Genomic DNA, 23,347 nt, shown 5'->3' with positions numbered 1-23,347 from the left:
TTTTCAAATTTTAAAATCGTTTTCTGAAAAATCAAATGGGGCCCAGAGTAGGTGGCGCCACATTTGAAAGAGTCTAGGTTAGTTCAAGTTTAGTTAGTGTCCTAATTGAATTAGAAGTTTGAAATGATCGAATTTGATTTTAAAACTCAACATTTATTTTAACATTTTAAAATTCGTTTCTAAAACTTGAAATTAGAGCTTTAAAAACCAATTGTGGGCCCACAATAGGTGGTGTCACATTTGAGATTGTTCTAAACTAATTAGGAGTCTTAATTAGGGTTGACTAATTAGAGTTTAGTTAAGATAGGATTCTCAAGCAAAACCACCCCTCCTTAATTGAATTAATTAGGAAGAGTTTTGAGAAAATAAAACACTCTAAACTAAACCTAAGAAAAACCTATAAAAAGGGGCTATGGGGGTCGACCCATGCAGGCTCTCTCACCCTTTCTCTCTCTCAAAATTCATGGCTCTCTCTCCTTCAAGTTCCTCCTCCTTCATTGGTGCAAGCAAGGTAAGTTTTTTTTTATTTTGTTCTAATTTTTTTATGATTTTTGCCATTGTTGCCCCTCTTATGCATGAGTTTTTTTTTTGTTCAAGCTCCATGCTTCACGATGATGATCCACTGATCATCCATGATTACTTTCATGTTTTGATCCATTGAAATCGTTAGAAAATAGTTTATTATGCTAAATTTTTGAAAAAGATCGAGTGCCATTCACGCAATGCCATAGCATTTGCATCCATACAGAAGTACATAATGTTTTCACCTTGTTTATTGTTTCTCTAAGAGGAATGAATTGTATATCCTATTCATGAGTTTTGACCTTGTTAAATTTGCAGGTCTGGAGGCGACCTCCTTACGAATTTGTTGGTTCATTGGGAGGTGACTTCCCCTTGATCACAAGAGAATGATACAATATTCTTGATGTCATATTCACGTCTCCTATCATGGATCTAGGTATATACTTCTTTTCCCCCTTGGCCACAAGAGACTGATGTGGCATGAAAAGACAAATGTTTTTAAAATTTTAACACCATTTTTACTGATAAGTATCTTCTTTTTGGTATGCACAATATGTAATATAATTTATATTATTTCAAATTTTATCATTTTTCATTACAGTCATGGTGTGTGCTTTTATTGCCTAGGCATTATCTTATTTATTTTTGCTTACTATATTTACAACTTGACTTAAATAAAAATCATCTATTGTGTCCATATGTTTGTGTGTTTGATAATGTGTTCAATACGGTAATGAATGTTAAAGGGAAAACGAAGGATAATTCGAAGACCCGTATGGATTTAAAAATAATATGTAAAAGACCAGAATTGGAACTCCAAGAGTACAATGACAAAGTACTGAAACCAAAGGCAAGGTACGTGCTTGGACCAGATCAAGTAAAGCAGGTATGTCAATGGTTGAGATAATTGAGATTTTCAGATGGATACATCTCTAACATTGCTCGGGTTGTGAAGATAGATGGGGGACAATTATATGGGTTGAAGAGCTATGATTGTGATGTCATCATGCAACGGTTGATTTCTCTAGCATTCCTTGATATGTTAGACAAATCTATATGGGGGGTATTATTCGAGTTGAATCGATTTTTTAGAACATTGTGTGCATCGAAAGTTGTAGGAACTGAGGTAAAGAATCTCGCGGATTCTGTCATCACTACTATTTGTCAGTTAGAGAACATATTTCCGCCAACATTTTTTGACATTATGCAATATGTGATCATACACTTGCCATATGAACCTAGGGTTGGTGGTCTTGTGCAATATTGGTAGATGTACCAATTTGAAAGATATATTTTTATTTATATTTTTCTCTCTAATATTATTAGGAATTTATTGTATTACGAGATGTATATTGTTGACAGATGCATGTTTGACCTAAAAAAAAAGGTTCAAAATAAAGCAAGAGTGAATGGTTCAATTTGTTAGGCATACACTTTAGAAGAGATTTCAAATTTCTCATCTATGTACTTTGAGTTTCACATTCCAACACGTTACACTTGCCCACCTCATAATGATGATGGAGAACAAGTTACTGTGGGTTGGTGGTCTTGTGCAATATTGGTAGATGTACCAATTTGAAAGGTATATTTTTATTTATATTTTTCTCTCTAATATTATTAGGAATTAACTCCGCCTGTGTAGTTATACACTGCCGGTCCCAAGCCCGGATAAAGGAGGAGGGTTGCGGTAGGCCTGTGACAGCCAGCATAAAAACTTTGTCATATCCTATGAAAATGAACCAATATGAGAATTTCGTTGGGGCGTTCCCTACTGAGCGACGCGCTGTACTCTCTAGGCCCGGAGGCAGTGATAAATGTGCAAGGGTTGCTAGGTCGTCGCCCAGAAGCGACGCGTCACACCGGCGCCCGGGTGTGGTGTCAAATAGGCAAGGGTTCCCTCACTTTGTTGGACGGGTGGGGGTAAAGAAGTTAGTCCAAGACCATAAAATTAGGTTAGCCACTTGGAACATAGGGTCTTTAACTGGTAAGTTGGTAGAGTTAGTAGATGTTATGTGTAGGAGAAAGATTGATATTTTATGTCTTCAAGAGACCAAATGGGTAGGTGAGAAAGCTAAAGTGATAGAACCTTGGGGATATAAGATTTGGTATACAGGAATAAATAGGAATAGGAATGGAGTAGGGATTGCTATGAGTCGTCAGTTTATAGATAATGTAGTTGAGGTCCGTAGGAAGGGTGATAGAATTTTACTTATTAAATTAGTATTAGGTACGGATATTATTAATATTATTAGTGTTTATGCACCTCAAGTAGGTTTAGATGATTCCATTAAGCATCAATTTTGGGAAGATTTAGATGGAGTAGTACAAGAGACATCTTATGGAGAAAAGCTTTTCATCGGCGGTGACCTTAATGGACATGTAGGCATTAGTAGGGATGGATTTGAGAATATCCATGGAGGCTATGGTATAGGAGAAAGAAATGAAAGTGGAGAAAGGATTTTAGATTTTTGTTTGTCCTATGATATGATCTTAGCAAACACTTGGTTTAGGAAGAGGGAGTCTCACCTAGTAACATTTAAAAGTGGGGTTAATACGAGTCAGATAGATTTTTTCCTACTTAGAAAGAGAGATAGGGGTTGTTGCATCGATTGTAAGGTTATACCAGGAGAAAGTGTAGCTACACAACATAGAGTCTTAATTTTAGATCTTAGAATTAGACAATGCCGCAAAAGGGATAGACATAGGATAGATCCTAGAATTAAGTGGTGGGCACTGAAAGGAGCTAAACAAGGAATGTTTGTAGAGCAGGTAGTTAAGGAAGTTGATTGGTGTCTCGAGGAGGATTCAGAATCAATGTGGAATAAGATAGCGGGTGGTATGAGAAAAGTAGCTAAGGAGGTATTGGGTGAGTCTAAAGGCGGTGCACCACTAGGTAAGGATACATCATGGTGGAACGAGGATGTCAAATTAGCTATTAAGGTTAAAAGAGAGTGTTATAGAAATCTAAGTAAGAGTCGTGATAATGAGAATTTGGAGAAGTATATGATAGCAAAGAAGGAAGCTAAAAAAGTTGTTCGAAACGCGAGGGCTAAGGTATATAAGGAGGTTTATGACAAGTTGGATACCAAAGAAGGCGAGAAGGATATTTATAGGCTTGCAAAGATGAGAGATAGGAAATCGAAGGATTTGGGTATGGTTAGATGTATCAAAGATGAAACGCAAAGGGTTTTAGTCAAAGATGAGGAGATTAAGGAGAGATGGAAAGATTATTTTGATAAGCTATTTAATGATAGTCATGCTCAAGATCTTGGAGACTTCTCCATTCCTTTTCATGAGATAAATCGTGACTTCATGCGCAAGATTCAAAAGAAAGAAATTGCAGAGGCTTTGAAGAAAATGAAATCAAGAAGGGCAGTTGGCCCAGATGGTATACCTATCGAGGCTTGGAAATGCTTGGGAGAGAAAGGTTTAGAATGGTTGACAAATCTTTTTAACTTGATTTGGCGAACAAATAAGATGCCTAATGAGTGGAGGAAGAGTACTTTGGTGCCTTTATATAAGAATAAGGGTGATATACAAGATTGCACAAACTATCGTGGTATAAAACTCATGAGTCATACTATGAAACTTTGGGAGAGGGTGATTGAGTCTAGGTTGAGGAAGGTTGTCATGATATCGGAGAATCAATTTGGTTTTATGCCTGGAAGATCAACTATGGAAGCTATACATCTTCTTAGACAACTTATTGAAAGATATAGAGAGAGGAACAAAGATTTGCATATGGTTTTTATTGATTTAGAGAAGGCATACGATAGAGTACCTAGGGACGTTCTCTGGTGGACAATGATGAAGAAAGGTGTTTCTCTCAAGTACATTAGTATAATTAAAGATATGTATGAAGGAGTAGTAACCAATGTCCGCACTTGTGGAGGGGTGACAACCAATTTTCCGATAACGGTTGGGTTACATCAAGGATCTGCTTTAAGCCCTTTCCTATTTGCGATAGTGATGGATGAGCTTACGAGTTCAATTCAAGAAAATGTACCGTGGTGTATGTTGTTTGCTGGTGATATTGTTTTGATTGATGAGTCTAGAGCTGGGGTTAATGCTAAGTTAGAATTATGGAGACAGACATTGGAAGCTAGAGGTTTTAAGTTGAGTAAGAGTAAGACTGAATATATGGAATGTCGGTTTAGTAAGCAACGAAGTAGTGATGGGAGTGTAGTGAAGCTTGGTGAGCAAGATATACCGGTGAATGATTATTTCAAATATTTGGGATCCATCATTCAAAAGTATGGAGAAATTGATGGAGATGTAAATCATAGGATAAAGGTTGGGTGGATGAAATGGAAAAGTGCTACTGGAGTGCTGTGCGATCGTAGAATGCCATTGCGGTTGAAGGGAAAGTTTTATAGGACGACTATTAGACCCGCTTTACTATATGGTACGGAATGTTGGGCTGCCAAGAGACATCATATTCAAAAAATGAGTGTAGCTGAGATGCGGATGCTTAGATGGATGTGTGGAAATACAATAAAAGATAAGATTCGGAACGAAGAGATACGTAAGAAGGTAGGTGTTGCACCCATTGAAAATAAGATGCGAGAGAATCGTTTACGGTGGTTTGGACATATTCGGCGAAGGCCTAATGATGCTCCAGTTAGAAGGTTGGAGAAATGGGAAAATATATTAGTTAAAAGAGGTCGGGGTAGGCCTAGGAAGACTTGGATGGAGATGATAGGAAAGGATATGAATGCTTTGAACCTCACCGAGGACATGGCGTTGGATAGAAATGATTGGAGGAAAAGGATTCATGTGGAAGACCCAAAATGAATTTCTTTTTTGGTTCATATCGCTGACCCCAATTGTTTTGGGATGAAGGCGTAGTTGTTGTTTGTTGTTGTTGTTTGTTGTATTATTAGGAATTTATTGTATTACGAGATGTATATTGTTGACAGATGCATGTTTGACCTAAAAAAAAAAGGTTCAAAATAAAGCAAGAGTGAATGGTTCAATTTGTTAGGCATACACTTTAGAAGAGATTTCAAATTTCTCATTGTTATCATCGCAAAATTTTTTAACTTTTGCAAATCAAACTGACCTTTGAAAGAGTTTTTGAAAATGACTCGCCTCCGTTTTTAAAATGCGGGAAAATTCCGTAGAATGGGACTCGCCTGTCGGTACGAGGTTCAACCGTTCCTGCCACCTTTAACAGGGGTAATTGAACCAAAGATCAATCTTATACTCTGCTCTGTTCAACTTGTCTAAACCATATTCTAATTTCTAAATGCACATAGAATCAGGCATGTGCTATGAATTTTCAGAAAATGCACATTTTGAAAACATGATATTTGCTTTGAATGATTGAAATATTTAGAAAATGTAAATCTTGGAAATAATATCACATGAGAAATCGTGAAATGGGATTTGAAATGTACTTCTGAGAGAAGTAAAAATCGATTTTGACAAGTTGAACAGAGCAGAGTATAAGATTGATCCTTGGTTCAATTACCCCTGTTAAAGGTGGCAGGAACGGTTGAACCTCGTACCGACAGGCGAGTCCCATTCTTCGGAATTTTCCCGCATTTTAAAAACGGAGGCGAGTTATTTTCAAAAACTATTTCAAAGGTCAGTTTGATTTGCAAAAGTTAAAAATTTTGCGATGATAACAGGTTTGGCGACCCGTGACCGTGATGGTACTTTGTCAAAGTTCGGTCTTCATACTGGTCGCCAAAACCTGTTATCATCGCAAAATTTTTAGCTTTTGCAAATCAAACTGACCTTTGAAATAGTTTTTGAAAATAACTCGCCTCCGTTTTTAAAATGCGGGAAAATTCCGAAGAATGGGACTCGCCTGTCGGTACGAGGTTCAACCGTTCCTGCCACCTTTAACAGGGGTAATTGAACCAAGGATCAATCTTATATTCTGCTCTGTTCAACTTGTCTAAACCATATTCTAATTTCTAAATGCACATAGAATCAGGCATGTGCTATGAATTTTCAGAAAATGCACATTTTGAAAACATGATGTTTGCTTTGAATGATTGAAATATTTAGAAAATGTAAATCTTGGAAATAATATCACATGGAAAATCGTGAATTAGGACTTGGAAAATATTTCTGAGAAAAGTAGAAATCGATTTCTAGGGAAATCTTGAGATTTTATGAAAATCAATTCTGAGAGAACTTGGTTTTTCTGAATTCCAACTTTGAACTTGAAATTTCAAATTTTGAATTTTGAGAAACACTTGAAACATTCTTTGAAATTCAATGCTTTTGGGAAAATCGATTTTGCTATAAGACTTGGGAGATTTTGAGAAAATGAACTTCTTTGAATTGAGATTGGAATTGGCAAATGCATGAAATGAATGAATATGGATTTAAGGAATTGAGAAATACTTTTTGTATTTTTGAGAAATGCAGTGCATTTTGAAGTTAGCCTAAGAGTGTAGGCTGAATGTGGCTAATGTGAAGATCATAAATCTAAGTATCATTCATATTCTGACTATGGCCATAAATACAAATTCCACCAAGTTTATAAACTTCATAGAAGCTAGTGCATGTGCCATTCGTGTAGACCATGGTGAATTTGTAAAAATATGCATGAATCATCATTCTTCACACATTAAGATTATAAAAATAAACTATATGCAATGCAACCTAAGCTAAGCAGGAAATGTAAATTCTTATTCCAAAGTTTAATTACAAATTACATCACTATTGAAATTTAAATACATGAAAAATAAAGTCTTCAATGTACCTGCAAAACTAGAAAACTTGGTTAATGAAAATATGTTGGCTTTTCTAGATTTATCCAACAATATCAGGAAATTGTTGGATTTTGCTAGATATAAGCCTTTTTGCCATGATTCCCTTAAATCAAAATGATAAAGTATGAAATAAAATTGAATAAATAAGGAAGATAAGATATGAAATTTCGAAATTGGGGTCAAAATGACCAAAATACCCCTAATAACAAGACTATGGCCTTGAAATTAGGGTTCTTAGAAAGATATTTTGATAAAATGCAAGTTTTGAAATTTGAATGGAATAAACTCAAACCAAATATGCTATGACATGATTAAAAATATGAAATTAGGGTTAGGGATTTCGAAATTTAGGTCAAATGACCAAATTGCCCCCGATAACAAGACTATGGCCTTGAAATCAGGGTTTTTAGAAAGAGATTTTGGTAAAAATTTAGGTTTTATGCACTAAATGAAATCAAATGAGCACAAAATTAAACCTAAAGCATCCTAATATGATTATGAACATGATTAAACCCTAAAAATATATGCCTATGCACGAAAATCCAACAATATCACAAAAACTGTGATTTTAGCAGTGTTTTTGGATCTTTCAGGAACCCGGTTTTGCAATTTGCTTAATTCAGCCATCAAATGGATTCCAAAATCCATAAAAATTGGTACCTGCACTTGTTATAACCCTAATATCGAATTGGAATTATAAAAATAAAATTTTTTTGACATTAAATTAATCCGAAAATTGCATTAAACCCTAAAAATATGCTATTTTTGACCTAATTCACCAACCAGTCTCAGTCCAAGACCTGAACCAGGGGTCAAATCTCCATGGAAATTTATGAAATTTTACAGAGACTAACTAGAAAGAAAAACAGAGATTTCCCAATTTACAGATCGGAAAAATCATCTCCGGTTAGGGAGAAACTCTTCCGGCAATCTGAGCTAAAATATATCACTCTTAACAGGGATTAAAACAGCTATTCCAGATTGAAAATACAGATATAAATAGCAATCCTAAACAAAAATCTTTGAAATTTTAGTGGTGAACAGTAGACAGAAAAATAACAATAATCACTTTTTACAGATCTAAAATCGGATCTGTGGTTTGGGATTTATGACTAACACAAGTCTGATTAGGGTTTTGGTAAACCCTAACGAGCTTTAAATTTAAAAACAGATTCTCTAAAAGGGGAAAAATACTAAACAGTGATCAAAAAATCCAAAAATTTCACAGCAGACAGATCTACTTAATGTGAATCCATAGCACTTTACAGATCTAAAATCAGATATAAGATGAGAGAAATATCATAACAACAAGTTACCTTCTTGATTTTAACCTCGATTTTAAAGCTTTAAAAACCCGATTTGATGTCTGATTTTTTTTTACAGGGTTCCCGAGATCCAAAACCTCTGATTTTTCTACAGTAACTCAATAACTCATGCATGCATCACATATAAAAAAATCAGAAATAAACAATGAGTGCTTCAATCCGAACTAACATCATCTTTACTGTTCTAAACCTAAAGCACACAGAAATTTAAGAAAACTTGAAAAACCATGCATTAACTAATGTAAATAAATAAAATAAACCATAAAACAGTAAATAAAACTTATTTCTATGCTATAGAACGTAAAACAAACATGAATAAACCATGAAAATAAATTAAAAACAGGGAATCAATGGCTGGAATTTGATATCACCTTTAAAACATAGATTTAACCCATTAAAAAGGGTAAATCATATATTTTATTGGTTATTAATGCAAAGCATCATGTTAAAATCAATTCTAATGGATTAAAATCTCTGTAAATTATCCAAAACAGGGTTAGATCACCTTCTTGGATTGTTCTTGCTGGTTCTTGATGGTTCTTGAGGTGAAATCCATGGTTTAATCCATGAAGGGGATGACACCAATGACTAAAATTGATTTAAAACATGAAAAAATATTAAATAAAATAAGAAAAGTGAAGAAGTTCATACCTTGGAGTTGCAGCAATGGAGGAAGGGTTGGAGAGGAGAGAGAAGCTCCAAGAATCCAATAAGAGAGAGATTGCCAAAAAATCGACCCCCTATGGGTCCCTATTTATAGAATTTTTTTAGGTTTTAAAAATTGACAATTTAAAAATTTTTGGACTCTTCTAAGGGGGGCGATTTTGGGGTGGAGTTACCTAACTACTCCTAGTCTAAATTATCCTAAATAATGCCTAATTAACCCCTAGCTAATCCTAAAAAATCCCCAAATGTGGTGCCACTTGGCATTTTCTCACATTGGGTTTTTAAAACTCCTTTAAAAACCTTTAAAAATACTAGTTTTAAAAACTAACTTTCAAAAAATGAGTTTTTCAAAATGGTTTTGACTCTTCTAAACCTCTAATACTAACCAAGACATCAACTAACCCTAGTCTAGCCCTGACTGACTCGAATATGGCACCACCCCGAGTGGGCCCTACTTGAGTTTTTCAAAAAGCGATTTTAAAACTTGAAATTGAAGGAGTTTTCAAAAGATTTTCAAAAGTAAACTTAAAATTAGGATTTTTGAAATGGCATAAGGTCCTAACTGAGTTAGAATTTCTCTGGATATGGTGCCAACTGAGTGGGCCCACATCGAGTTTTGAACATTTTTGAAATAAACACTGAAAATGGCTTTGAAAAGGGGTTAAAATCAGTATTTGAAATTCAAGATCTTTGAAAATAGGGTCTCAAGCGAACTAGAACTCCGGGTTAGAGTTCTGAACTCTTAGGACTCTGAGATTTTAGATTTTAAAAGCCAAATGAAAGAATTTTCAAAAGATTTTATCAAGAAATGATGAAATAAGTCAGAAAACACAGTCAGGGTTAGACTCCCAACTCGACCGAACTCTAAAATAGAGTCCTGAACTAACTGGACTCTGTGAAATGACCTAAATTTCGAAAACAAACGAAAAAGATTGAGAATGGAAGTAAAACAGACTTAAAAACCAGACTTCTGACCGGATTAGGACTCTGAGACAGAGTCCTGATCGGACTGAAACTTTCAAAAATTTGAGAAATTTGATGAATAGAGGCATTCAGAAGCGACACCATCTAAATGGGTCTCATCTGTGAATTGAAATCGATTAAAGTTTGAATTTGAAAGGAATCCAGATTGTTTTCTGAGAAAATATTTCGAAATACAAAGTCCTGGGATTGGAAAATGACAGAGTATTGAATAAAAACCCAGGTTTTGAAATTGATTTTGAAATAAAGCTTTAAAATTCAAATCTGGATTGAATGTTTTGAAATAGAGTGCTGGATCTCGAAAATGAGATGCAATGTCATACAATGCTATGCAGAATGCGTGCAATGACATGCAATGATCTGTGATAACTTATGAAATGGACAAACACTGGATGAAGGTAAAAATTTGGTGTGTTTACACTCATCTATGTACTTTGAGTCTCACATTCCAACACGTTACACTTGCCCACCTCATAATGATGATGGAGAACAAGTTACTGTGGCTGACAAACTATCGATATTTAAACCAGAGTTACCGGAAGCGCCTAGCTAAAAGGGGAAGCGCGCTTCCCCGAAGCGCGCTTCGGAAGCGCGAAACGTCGCGCTTCCGAAGCGTGGGGGGAAGCGTCCCCCTTTTTTGGGAAGCGCGTTTCCCTTTAATGGGGGACGCGTTTCCCTTTAATGGGGGACACGCTTCCCTTTAATGGGAAGCGCGCTTCCCATCACGCTTCCCCCACGCTTCCCCCTCGCTTCCCCCACGCTTCCCCCTCGCTTCCCCTGTTTTTTTCATTTTTTTGTATTTTTTATTTTTTTCGCTTCCCCCTCGCTTCCGAGACGCTTCCTAGGTCGCTTCCGAGACGCTTCCTAGGTCGCTTCCGAGACACTTCCCGAATCGCTCCTAAGTGGTCCCACGCTTCCCCGCTTCCTAAAATTTTGAAAGTGCCTCGCTTCCCGCTCCCGCTTCCCGTATCGCTTCCCGCTCCCGCTTTCTCAACTGGCAACCATGATTTAAACCACTTGGGCATACTTTTGGCAGTTGTTGGTCAAGACTCTTGGAAGATCGAGAGCAAGATGCAACACAAATCTATGTCCTTTTTAATTGCTCAGAGATCGACCCCTACATCGAGTAAGTATACATAATATGTTACACTAAGTTCTCTACGTACATGGCTCTATGGGAAGATGCACCAGAACTTGTGATGTCCTCTTCAAAAGAAATTATGTCCTGATTGTTTTTCCTACACATAATGTGCCCCTTGTTAGGTTATGAGGATGTTGATTCCGGGGTGAGCTTTAATTAACTTTAGTTGCTTTAGTGTATAGGTTTTAAAACGTTGATTAATTCAAACAAAAAAAGAAATTCCTGTCCTATTTCTTCTCACTTAAATTTGTGAACTTAAATATTGTGATTTTATCATGATATATTGAAAATGATAACATCATGGTAAATTTCTGATATTTGCAAAATGTTGCCTATTTTTATAACATGATATGCTATTATGGTATTAAAGCTTTTAGCTTTTTATATTTTTATCTTTTTTATTAAATTTTTTAATGCTTATATTTGTCAATATTTCTCACTTTTTTATAGATTTTTTTTTAAAAATTTATTGTATGTTTTTTCATTGCCAAGAAATTCTTAATAGCAACAATATGAACATTGCTTTGCATTTGTGACTTATATACAGTTGTAGTTTGTGGCATCCACCGATACTCATTTTCCTTGGAAGGAATAATTTATCTGTGTGCTGGTCCATTATGTACTTCACATTTTATTGTTTGGTAACATTTCACACCATAATGTTGATAGAATGCGAATTTAAGCTCTGCTTTTGTATGAGCTTTATCAAATCTGGAGTCAATTTGTTTGCCTTAAAAAAGGGAAAACAGAGTACTATAAATTTCATTGATTGAATTCTAGCTTCAATTTTGTTTAGTTTGAAGTTCACTGTTTGCTATGCTCTGTGAAAATCCATCGAGACTTCTCCGAATACATAATAGACCCTATGTGATGCAGAGGTGATGGTCGGTTGCAACGTATCTGCTGGCTGGATGAGGAAATGTGACTCTCACGTTCAGCAATGGGCAGAAATAAGAGAAACAATCACCCAAAATGATGGTGACTGTGTTAAACTTCCTTTTATTGAAATAGAGAACTTCAATGAACGAATAACAGTGTTGAATGATAAATGAAAATAACAAACAATGCAAATGAATGAGACAATAGGTAAAGAAAGTAAAAAAAATGTTGGAACGAAAAGGCTGCTGCCAAGGAATCAATCTTCTCTGCCTACGCACAAAACCCTAGAGGGGTTTTAAAGACTTTTGGCTGGATCCGGGTATCGGGTCCGGCCCGGACCCGATGCCGATGCTGTTGTTGGATCTGGAGCGGTCCGACCCATACTCTCTATGCTTGCCTGGCATTGGTACACAGTGGTACCTCCCCTTCACGTTTTGGAACCAGTATGGGAATTGGATCCACTGCTTGGATCCGATTCCCAAAGTGCAAATCCAGTCCCCTACGTGAGTCACGCGATATAAACCCAGGCCCATCCTGCTCTGCATCATTCTCCCCTGGTTGGGAAAAAGTCGACTCCGACGACTTGTTGTTCTTACAGTAAGCACTTAGATCAGGCACAGTAAATGTAGGAGAAGAATGCCAATTTTTGGGTAGCTTAAGGAGGTAAGATCGGTCTAGTAGGTTCGCGAGCCGGGGCAACCCCGGTCTCCTTTGTGGGAAGGAGAACTATCCTATGACCCTGAAAGTCAAATGTGTACGTATTCCTACGGCCTTCATGGATGATCTTACGGTCAAACTGCCAAGGACGTCCCAATAGGATGTGACACGCACTCATGGGCGCCACGTCATACCACACTTAATCGTGGTAATGCTCCCCCATAGAGAACCGAACTAGACAACGCAAGGTGATGGGCACCTCGTTGCCTTTCTTGAACCATGCCATTTTATAAGGTTGGAACAATTTTTCTGTTTTTAGGTTCAAGGGGGACACGACACTCTCGGACACCATATTCTCGCACGCTCCAGTATCAATGATAACATCACATGCACGCCCCTCACAACTACACCGGGTTCTAAAAATATTATTTCGCAACCATTTTGTGGGGGCCGACTCTCGGGATATGGTCAACACATGACAAATGGTTAACAAATTTTCGATGCTGCCATCGAACTCTATGACTTTCACCTCGTCATTCCCTTCAACAAGCGACTCACCCTCGCTCTCACTATCGGACGCAGACTCAACAATGCCCTCTGCTAGATGAGTGTTCTTATTCATGGTGGGACACTTGGACGCAATATGACCTAACTCTTGACACCTAAAACAACGAACAATGGACTCATTGGGCTTACCCTTAGATCTGGTGTGGTACGCAGGTCCAGACTGATCGGGTTTGCTAGGGTCGACTCCTTGGGTGGACTTTGAGTCTTCTTTCCTAGGGGAGCTCGCTCCCCTGATTGGGAAACTCGACTTGGGTTGACTGGACTGATCACTACGGGATGTCTTATGTTCCTGCCTCCTTTTCAGTTTCTCCTCTACATTCATAGCATAACTACTTGCCTGATCCAGTGACTCGACTGTGATACAACTGAAGTCGTCAGAAATAGCAGGACGGAGACCAGAAATATACCTCGTGACCTGCTGGCGGGCGGTCTCCTCAATCTGCACTCGTAGGGAAAGGCGATGGAACTCCGCAGTGTAATCTGCCACAGTATTGGTGCCTTGACGCAGGGTTAGATACTCCTTGTAGGCTCTCTCAGCGTGATCTGACGGCACAAACTTAGACTGCATCAACCGCTTCATCTCTTCTCAAGTCTGCACACGCTCTAATCTCTGTCACTCCCTCGATCGCTGCATCTCAACCCACCATGTCTGTGCTAGGCCTCTCAACCGAGTAGAGGCTAGGGAGACACGACGGTGCTCGGCGACATCGTGGTAGTCGAAGAAGAATTGGACGACATATGACCAATCAAAGAACTGCTCTGCATTGAACCGACCTACGAACTCTAGAAGCTCCAACTTCACCCCATACGTGGAGGGGCGCTTTGGTGCTCTCTGCTGTCGGGCCCCCACCATTCCTGCAGGATGCTCGTTCTAGAAGGTGTCATCATCCCACACTGCTCCATCTTCGTGGTCCTGTTCGCCTGGCTGCTGGAGTTGGCGAATTCTGACGACCTGTTGTCGGCGCTCTGGTCGCACCGGACCCTGCTGAGTCTGCCTCGGTCTGGCTGGCCCGTGGGCAGGAGCCATCTGTGGTCGGCGTTGTGGCACCGGTATGACTGGAGGTCCCAAGTAAGAGGGATGGGTCTCGGGTTCTAGGTGGGTAGGAATGACATAATATGGGTTTGGGTTAGGATACTGGAGTTGGGTCGGATACGGTACTAGATTCTAGATCAATGTTGGGTTGAGGGTTTGGGTCTGGTTTGGGTCTAGGGTCTGGTTGGTATATTGTTGGGTTGATTAGCCCGATGGGATGTGGATCGGGTCTGTTCCTAAGCTACTCGTCGGACCCAGATATGAATAGGTTGGATCGAGGGTCGAGTTGTGGGGATAAGAGGCTTGGTTTGAACTCAATCCACGATCCATATGATTATGGGTCTGGTTTTGACCCGACTCAAATCCAAACTGAAGCTCCGTCCGGGGCCGATATGGGTTTGGGTCGGTATTGGATCCATTTTGGGGTTCAAAATTAATGGGTTGGGTTTGATTCGGGACGAACCGCGAACCAAACCCAATTGGGTTGGCTGGGTAAGGGGGTTCGGATCCCGGACCCGCTCCCAGGGACCCAAAGGGTGGTCCCCGAGATCCAGGCCTGGGTCCCGCTGAAAAATGTTCCGTCTCGGACCCTCTCGGGTTCGGACCCATCCACACGGGTCCGCCAGGTTCCACCCGCTGGTTGGTCGCCGCAAGGCCTCTGCGCGCGGGACCAGGAGGGAGAAAAAGCTCCTTTCCGGGTTGGGTCGCTGCGCTGGGGCTTGCAGCGGGGTCCCGCGTGCTGCTGGGTTCTTGCGGACCAAACCCGACCTGTGGCAGACCCACAGGAAACCGAAACCTGGTCTGGGGTGCACTAGGACCCAAACCTGCGGCAGGACCCGGCGTGACGCTGGGTTCCTGCAGGCCCAGACCTGCCTGCGGCATAGCCCCCGTGACTCGAGGCCAGGGCAATACTGCACCCGCGACGTGGGGTTGCCCTGCCCTATTTTCTTGGTTCAGATGGAGGGTACCAACTGCGTGTGACGCTGCTGCTGTCGAACCCGGGAATGGAGGGGGAAATGCTGGTTGCGGGGCAGCGACACAGTCGGGCTGACAGGGCGCCGGCTGGACTGCTTCCGCGTCTGCTACGACCTCCAACGCAGCCCCCAGTCTTTGCCGTGAGGTCGCAGAGGGCTCCACCAGCGACTCAAGGGCAGCGACTCGCCCTTCGACCCCATCAAGTCGCCGTGATATGCTTGCCACGTCCCGACTGACTCGCAATACGCTTTCCTGCATCTTCGTCATCATTTCCATCATCCGTAGCATTGGGTCTGTGTTGCCAGCATCCTCTTGCTCGGTCTCTGTCACCGGATTGCCCCTCACCTCCGAACTCATCTTGCTGTCGAGGAGAAAGGCGCTGACTCTGATACCACTCTGATGCAGAGGTGATGGTCAGTTGCAACGTATCTGCTGGCTGGATGAGGAAATGTGACTCTCACGTTCAGCAATGGGCAGAAATAAGAGAAACAGTCACCCAAAATGATGGTGACTGTGTTAAACCTCCTTTTATTGAAATAGAGAACTTCAATGAACGAATAACAGTGTTGAATGATAAATGAAAATAACAAACAATGCAAAGGAATGAGACAATAGGTAAAGAAAGTAAAAAAATTGCTGGAACGAAAAGGCTGCTGCCAAGGAATCAATCTTCTCTGCCTGCGCACAAAACCCTAGAGGGGTTTTAAAGACTTTTGGCTGGATCCGGGTATCGGGTCCGGCCCGGACCCGATGCCGATGCTGCTCTGGCCTGCTGTTGGATCTGGAGCGGTCCGACCCATACTCTCTATGCTTGTCTGGCATTGGTACACAGTGGTACCTCCCCTTCACGTTTTGGAACCAGTATGGGAATTGGATCCATTGCTTGGATTTGATTCCCAAAGTGCAAATCCAGTCCCCTACGTGAGTCACGCGATATAAACCCAGGCCCATCCTGCTCTGCATCACTATGCAAATTTGTGGTTGAGCTCTCGGCCTCAGGTTTGGACAGTTCTCATCAATCTAGTAAATCCTAGGTTATGATTAGCAGGGGCTGGAACTCACCATAAATTTGGGAATCAGTTATCGACTCGAGCCTAAACTGAGTAAGTCTTGCTAATCGTTGAAACACTTAATGTTGCATTTTGATAAATCAAGAAAATCCTAAGGTTTGAGGTATGATGTATTTCAAACATTATGATGAAAAAGAGGAGTAGCACCTATTGCAAAACATTCATAAATCTCATGGTATTTATGCAATGAGTAAAACTTGGGAGTATTGTTGCATGTGGGTTTCATGGTATTTTCATGAGATTCTACTGTTTCATTTTTCCTTGACTCTTATGAAAAGTTTTCTAACTTCCTTATTTCCTTGTTCTCTTAAGATTTTTGCCAAACATTGAAAAGGAAAACTTAGATGGAACGTGTGAGAAAATCACCCAAGCTTTGCAAGACATCCAAGATTTTAAAGATCCAATGCATATCAGCATCCTTGAAATAAAGAGAAGGGACGTGTTGTAGTTGAGTCAATTCCTTTGCCCTCTTCCGTTCCAAACCAATCAATGGAGATCAATTTCATATTTTCATTCTATTGGACTAGCCTTTCCCATAGATTGGTTATATTAAGCAAATCATGGAAGTCAGACCACAGCCGAAAACTCTGGTGCTTGTAGAAATGAACTATGACATTGTTTCTTAAGGTGCAGCTGACTATCAAACAAGTCTTTGGCAGGTTCCTCCGTGCAATTCCTATACCAAGGGTACGTTTGGTTGTATTTTTGAAAAGTGAAAATATTGTCCAAAAGAGATTCACTTTCAAAATTAAATTTTATGAGACTGAATGAGAAAATGAATCTCACACAAATGAGATTCACTTCCTAAATCTCATTATTGGGTTCTATGCTCACTCACTTTTTATGAGGCTTGTTTTTGGAAGTTCTGTGTTACAACTGTATGATTGTTTTTGAGGTACTGTTCAAATCAGATTTACTTTCTAAAGTTTATGACAAAGTGAATCTCTTGTGATCGACGTACCCCAAGAGTGGTTGTGTCTTTGTTACTTTGAGAGTTAATGTTTTTGTCATCTATAGACTGTAGAATCTAAGCGAACATTTTAAAGATTGTTAAATTTGTGTTTCAGCTTCTATTGTTCCATTTGAGTCTGAGATTTATCTGTGTCATGGTTTTGATTTTGGATAACCTTTTCCTTGGATTTTGAGAGGCATGTCCAAGTATCAAAAGAACTCCTCGAGGCTGTGGAGAAGAGAATTCTTGGTCAGCACCCAGCTTGGCGTATTGATGCTTCCAAGGTCAATGCATGCTGTGATTCTGCACATATTATGACTGATCATTCTTTGTTTTCACATGGTAAAGACTACTCTCTCTCTCAAACACACATGCACAGGCGGGCACGTGCGTGTACACGCACACATCATTCTGATCATTACAGGTCTGCTGACACACACATCATTCTCAGTGTACAAAGAAGAAGATGCAGTTAGTGGTTTTTATTTGTTCATTATGGGACTGCTGACACGGGAGCACTGCGTTGCTGTGGAAATAAAGGTATCTTTTCTAAAGTTCTCACAAATCTTCTTGGTGTTTATGGTGGTGCAAACTGGAAAGTCCATTTTCTTCTTTCCATGTTCCTTTCAGTTGCGTTCTCATTTTGTGTTTCTTTTCTTTTTAATGCCCATGGTATCATAAGTGACCAGCCAAAATGTGGATTTCTTCCTTTCTCAAGTTTCATAGCTGAAGGAAATGCTATCAAGAAGAGGGCTACTTGTTTCAAAATGCACCAAGTGCTGAAATTTCATCAAGGAGAGATCATTTATTTCCACTTGCTGCACGTCTGGTTTAACATGAAATTTCCCAATCCTTCTTGGAAGATTTTTGTTGAAGTCTAATGGTGTTAGTTACATGAATTTTAAACTGTTTCATTATTTACAACTCCTAAGATATGTTAGTTTTATGTATTTCCTCATTCTGGGCATTGTAATTGCCTTTTTGACTTTTTTTTTTGAAAGAAAGTAACTGCCTTTTTTACTTGTAAACAGGTTGTTTCATTGTTTGTCATGTGAAATCTTTTTATTTTAGTCATCAATTTGTTGACCTCACATACTCACCTGATTGAACTAAACATGTAAATATTTAAGTCAGTTTGTTGTAGAAGTCCTTTTAAAAGTCCAAACAAACTGGAAGCATTTGTTGCTTTAGTATTCTTTGGAGATTCAGGTTTTCTACGGAAGTCCACATGCACTGTAAATGTTGGTCTCATCCAGGGCGTTTTCCTATTTTTTTTCAGATATCAGAGTTAAGCATATATGACCCCTCGGATTTATTCTCTGGATCTAGAGAAAGAATACGCCATGCTATCAGAGCTCTCTTTACTACTCCACAAAACAATTTTCGTGTATTTTTGGATGGGGCGCTCATTTATGGTGGTTTAGGTGTTTCGGAAGTTATTTGTAGTTTGACTGACACGTGAGAGAAGCAAAGTATTTGTGGATATGCTTGATGGTGTAATCAAGTCCAACAATGATCAGCGCATCTCATGTTTTATAGAGCTAGTTGCAGAGACACTTTACCATTCTGGGATATTAAATAAGCTTCTCGAAGTTCAGAAACTTGATTTATTTGACATAGAAGGAGCAATTCATGCATACTACCGCATAATTTTGCAACCCTGCTACATATGCAAGAATTCATATGATTCAGAAATTATGCAGCGCTGTTCTTTACCTAATATCTGCAACTGCAAAGTATTTCAGTCTTATGATCAGCTTTCAACCCGGAGGGACTGGAGACACATAATGAATATGGCTCTATTTCTCTGGGGTCCACAAATCAAAGTTTCAATTACAAGGTTAATTCTGACTCTCAGTATTTTCTTCAGTTATCACTGTTATGTTTGTTTAAGTCTAGGCAATCTAGTTAAGGATCACATAATAATGATCGTCCTGTGATAGCTATTCATTTTACACTCTCATACATCTTAAATCATTGCACTCTTTTTTACCTTGTAGTTTCTCTTTTGAGTAGACATAATTTGCTTTGGTTTATTCTAGGACTGTACATGCCAAACGAGAATGGTTTTGCTTTTAGTCATTTCTCATGAAAAGTCGCAACAAGTTTATTGAGTGATTATGTTACCACGCTGGTTGTTGTATTGTGGCATCATTTCATTATGTACATTAGCATTCTCATCGTTGTCGAAGATTGTGGATCCAATTCATAATTTTTTTTTGCCTTTTTGGTTTTATGTTCCACAAATTAGCATTCAATAAAAATCTCTAATCTGTCGTTACTTGCTTCATTTATTCAAAGGCTTGAGCTAACAGATAGTGCTCCTTGGCCTTATACCTATCCTGTAAATTCATCTCATCTTGACTTCATTTTTAAATTGTGCTCCCAGTTTCCATATAGTAGTGTATTTTACCTGTTCCTTTACTTCCAAGAATGAACTTCATGGTTTTGTTATCTGGTCCTACATGATAAGTAACTTTCATATACTTTGCAATAAAATAATCAAGTAATCTGCATGAAAATAAACTCAGGTTAGCAATATCTCTATGGATTGTTTCAAGTTAGGTCTATCTTCTAACGTCAAAATCCAAGGCATAGAGTTCTTTGTGCACACGTTTTCACATATATTGTTTCTAGTTAGGTTTGTCTTCTGTCGTCAAATACCAAGGCATAAAGTTCTTTGTGCACGTGTTTTCACATATCAATACGAAACGTGCATTCACTTTGTCCTCATGTAACAATTTTATTTTTGTATTGTGTTTTTATCAGTAAGAGCCATGTGTAGATACATCTGATTGCTGCACATTTCTATAGTATGTTTGGATTTTTGTTTCCTTCTAGTGCATTGAGCTTGTGATTTAATAAGATTAGTTGTTGGCAATACTTATCCATGAATAAAGTTATTCATCTAGTAAACTAAATACAGAACATGGAAACAAAGGACAACCATACCAACCTTCTTCCAGTGGCTGTTGTTCATTCTTAAACTTTCACCAAAGATGAGCGTCTCCATGACTTTAATTAGGCTATTATTTTAATCCCTTCTTAATTGCCATCCATACAAAATCGTATTTCTATTATCATGGCACTTTTGGTTGGGTTATTTTCTTCTTGGTTAATTGTGATTTTGGTGTTAACCCTACTATACAAATCCTACCTGCAGGCTCACTTCATTGACCTTGATATGAAGCCTTCGAAGAAGATGGTTGACTACTATGAGTTGGACAGAAAATTGGCTGCCATTATTGTGCACATATGATAAGAGAAGTTGGAGATGGTGACACAGTAGCCAAGTTGCATAACCAACAATTAGTATTATTTGAACCAAACATGGTGATCAAATAAATTAGGATACTAAATTTTTGAAGTGAGAAAATCTGTATTAGTTAATAATGAAATGGTTATGGCCATAGATACATTATTTCCAATTAACGAAATTGCCCAGTTTGATTGACTTGTTCATTTGTTAGCTGCTAGCACTACACATTTTGGAAGTGCACTTGTTTGATAATGCTGGTTAGTGTGATGTGGGTGTATAGCTGAAACAGGTAATCCCTGATCTTCTCTTTCATTAAAGAAATTGCTTGATACCCATATATGTCTTCTTATGAAATGGTTCTTGCTTGATGTGGGTGCACTTGCTTGTATATGTATTTTTATGTATACTTTGTCTTTTATACACAGCTTATATAAATTGTATAACGAGAATTTTTTTCTCGATATTTATATTTCAAACAAATTTGTTTTATTTTTTTAAAAATTTTGCGATGGATTATATTCAACGATGGATTTTTTGAAGAAATTCAGTCGCAAAATGGCGATGGTATTTGGCGATGAATAATATATGCCGCAAATTTAGCGACAGATTAGGGAAGGATATTTATCTGTCTCAAAAACTGAATCAGCCAATGTTTTGCGACAGAATGTAATCTGTCGCTAAATTGGCAACGGAATTTAGAGACGTATACGTATTTGTCGTTAAATTTTTGCGATGGATTAGCGACGAATGTGTATCTGTCGCAAAACCAAATTAGTGCTTATTTAGCAATGGATCATGGCATTCGCTAATCCATCGCAAATTAGCAACGAAAGTAGTGACAGATCAGTTCTGTTGCTAATTAGAGACCAAGGAATTGCGACGGACGCTATCCATCGCTAAGCATTCGTCAATCTGTCGCTAAACAGTTTAGCGATGGATTTACGACGGATTAGCGTCGGATAGCGTCCGTCGCTAATTCGCAGAATTCTTGTAGTGACATAGCCTTTGTAATTACTTCCATAGCCAACAAAAACACAGGCTTTGGTTTTGGGAGTTAATTTAAAAATTGCAGGGAACAAGTACATCAAAAAACACTTGGGAAGAAATAATTTGGAATTTGCTTTAAAAATAACGTATAGGGTGACTAGTTACCAAGATTTAGACTCAAAAGCCTATTTATGAGATATACAATTGTTCTAAAGGAATCTACCCAAAACCTAGTGCTCATAGAGGCATAGGAGAACATACTCAACCCTATCACTAAAACATGTCTCTGCTTTCTTCCAACGACCCCATCTTGTTGAAGAATGTGAGGACATGAAATTCATCACTTAATTCCATGATGGTTTAAATTTTTTTAAAAGGCCATACTTATAAACTCGCCAACACCATCACTATGAAAAATTTAGATTGAAAAACCAATTTGTTTTTTCAGAATATTTTTAAATATTGCAAAACAACTCAATGTATTTGAATTTCTCACCAAAGAAAATAAAAAAAATATATGAATAATCATCCACAAGTAATAAATAAAATTTATGTCCTCCTCTAAAGACCACATGTGCATAGCCCCACAAGTCACCATGTAAAATCTCAAGAGGATAAGAAGCAATGGTCTTAAATAAACCATACAATGCATAACTAGAACATAAATAAGATATGTGCAAACTACTCTCAAGAGATAAAATTTGTCTAATACATAAAATATTCATAACACCCTAACTAGGATGTCTAATCCTACAGTGCGACGTTTTTGGTGAGAGGTCCTTCTGAGCAAAGTATGTCTCAACTCCTCTTCGTTTCTCCAAACATATAGTCCTCCCTCACTTTGCCCCTTTAGGAGGGTAAGCCTGTTCTTTAGATCCTTAACATGAAAGCATGTACGGTAAAACTCAAATATACAATTATTATCATGAGTAAGAACCTTTGACCATGGCCTCTTCCTTGCTGAGCAAAGAAAGCAGCACTAGAGGTACCTTGAGAGGATCACAAATTTAGCAACTAGGTCCTTTTTTTATTTAGAAACATATCATACAACCCATAAAACGAATGGATCTTCTCAATAGTCACAGTGGTAACAAAACTTTTATATTCATGAGTGAGACCATTCAACGTATAATGCACTAAATCAACATTAGTTTTTTTAATTTTTTGGACAGTCATCAGTGAAACTCTTTACTTTACGAGGAAACCAAGGTGGTTCAAGTGATATGGCATATGCCAATCTTGACCATTAACGTCAAGGTCCAGATCTTAGCACGCGCCCCCACCATTGTTAAGAGCATGTCTAAGTATGACCAAGGCCTAAATTGCATCACGATAACTAAAGGGCATTAATTTGTTGAGTTATGCCAGTCTTTGTTAAGGTGTTTTGTAAGTAGTCCATGCCTTATGATTGACACCATTTTACAAATGGGTGCCTCCTTTTGCTTAACCCTTGCAAAGTTGTCTTTAGGTTCTGTTTGAAAACTGCCTCTTATGGATTCCATAACACTTATGGATTTAACAAATCCTTAAAGTCATTTGGGAACAGTCTTTAGAATCCACTTGAGATTTCCCACTTCTATGATCACTTTTGTAAACCAACGA

The 23,347-nt window shown here is 38.5% G+C and overlaps 1 pseudogene across 1 annotated transcript; it reads left to right on the top strand.

The window, feature by feature from the left end:
* Window positions 1–935: 935 nt before the first annotated feature.
* On the top strand, window positions 936–20,975 carry LOC149838430 (inositol-pentakisphosphate 2-kinase-like; annotated as a pseudogene). Its single transcript, XR_016432245.1, has 5 exons — window positions 936–958; window positions 17,696–17,841; window positions 17,951–18,039; window positions 18,779–19,339; window positions 20,663–20,975. The product of XR_016432245.1 is annotated as an inositol-pentakisphosphate 2-kinase-like (transcript).
* The last annotated feature ends 2,372 nt before the right edge of the window (window positions 20,976–23,347 follow it).

Source organism: Nuphar pumila, chromosome 5 (genome assembly GCF_984573655.1).
Source record: "Nuphar pumila chromosome 5, dmNupPumi1.hap1.1, whole genome shotgun sequence".
Lineage (NCBI taxonomy): Eukaryota > Viridiplantae > Streptophyta > Magnoliopsida > Nymphaeales > Nymphaeaceae > Nuphar > Nuphar pumila.
This window is presented reverse-complemented; position numbering and strand designations above follow the sequence as displayed.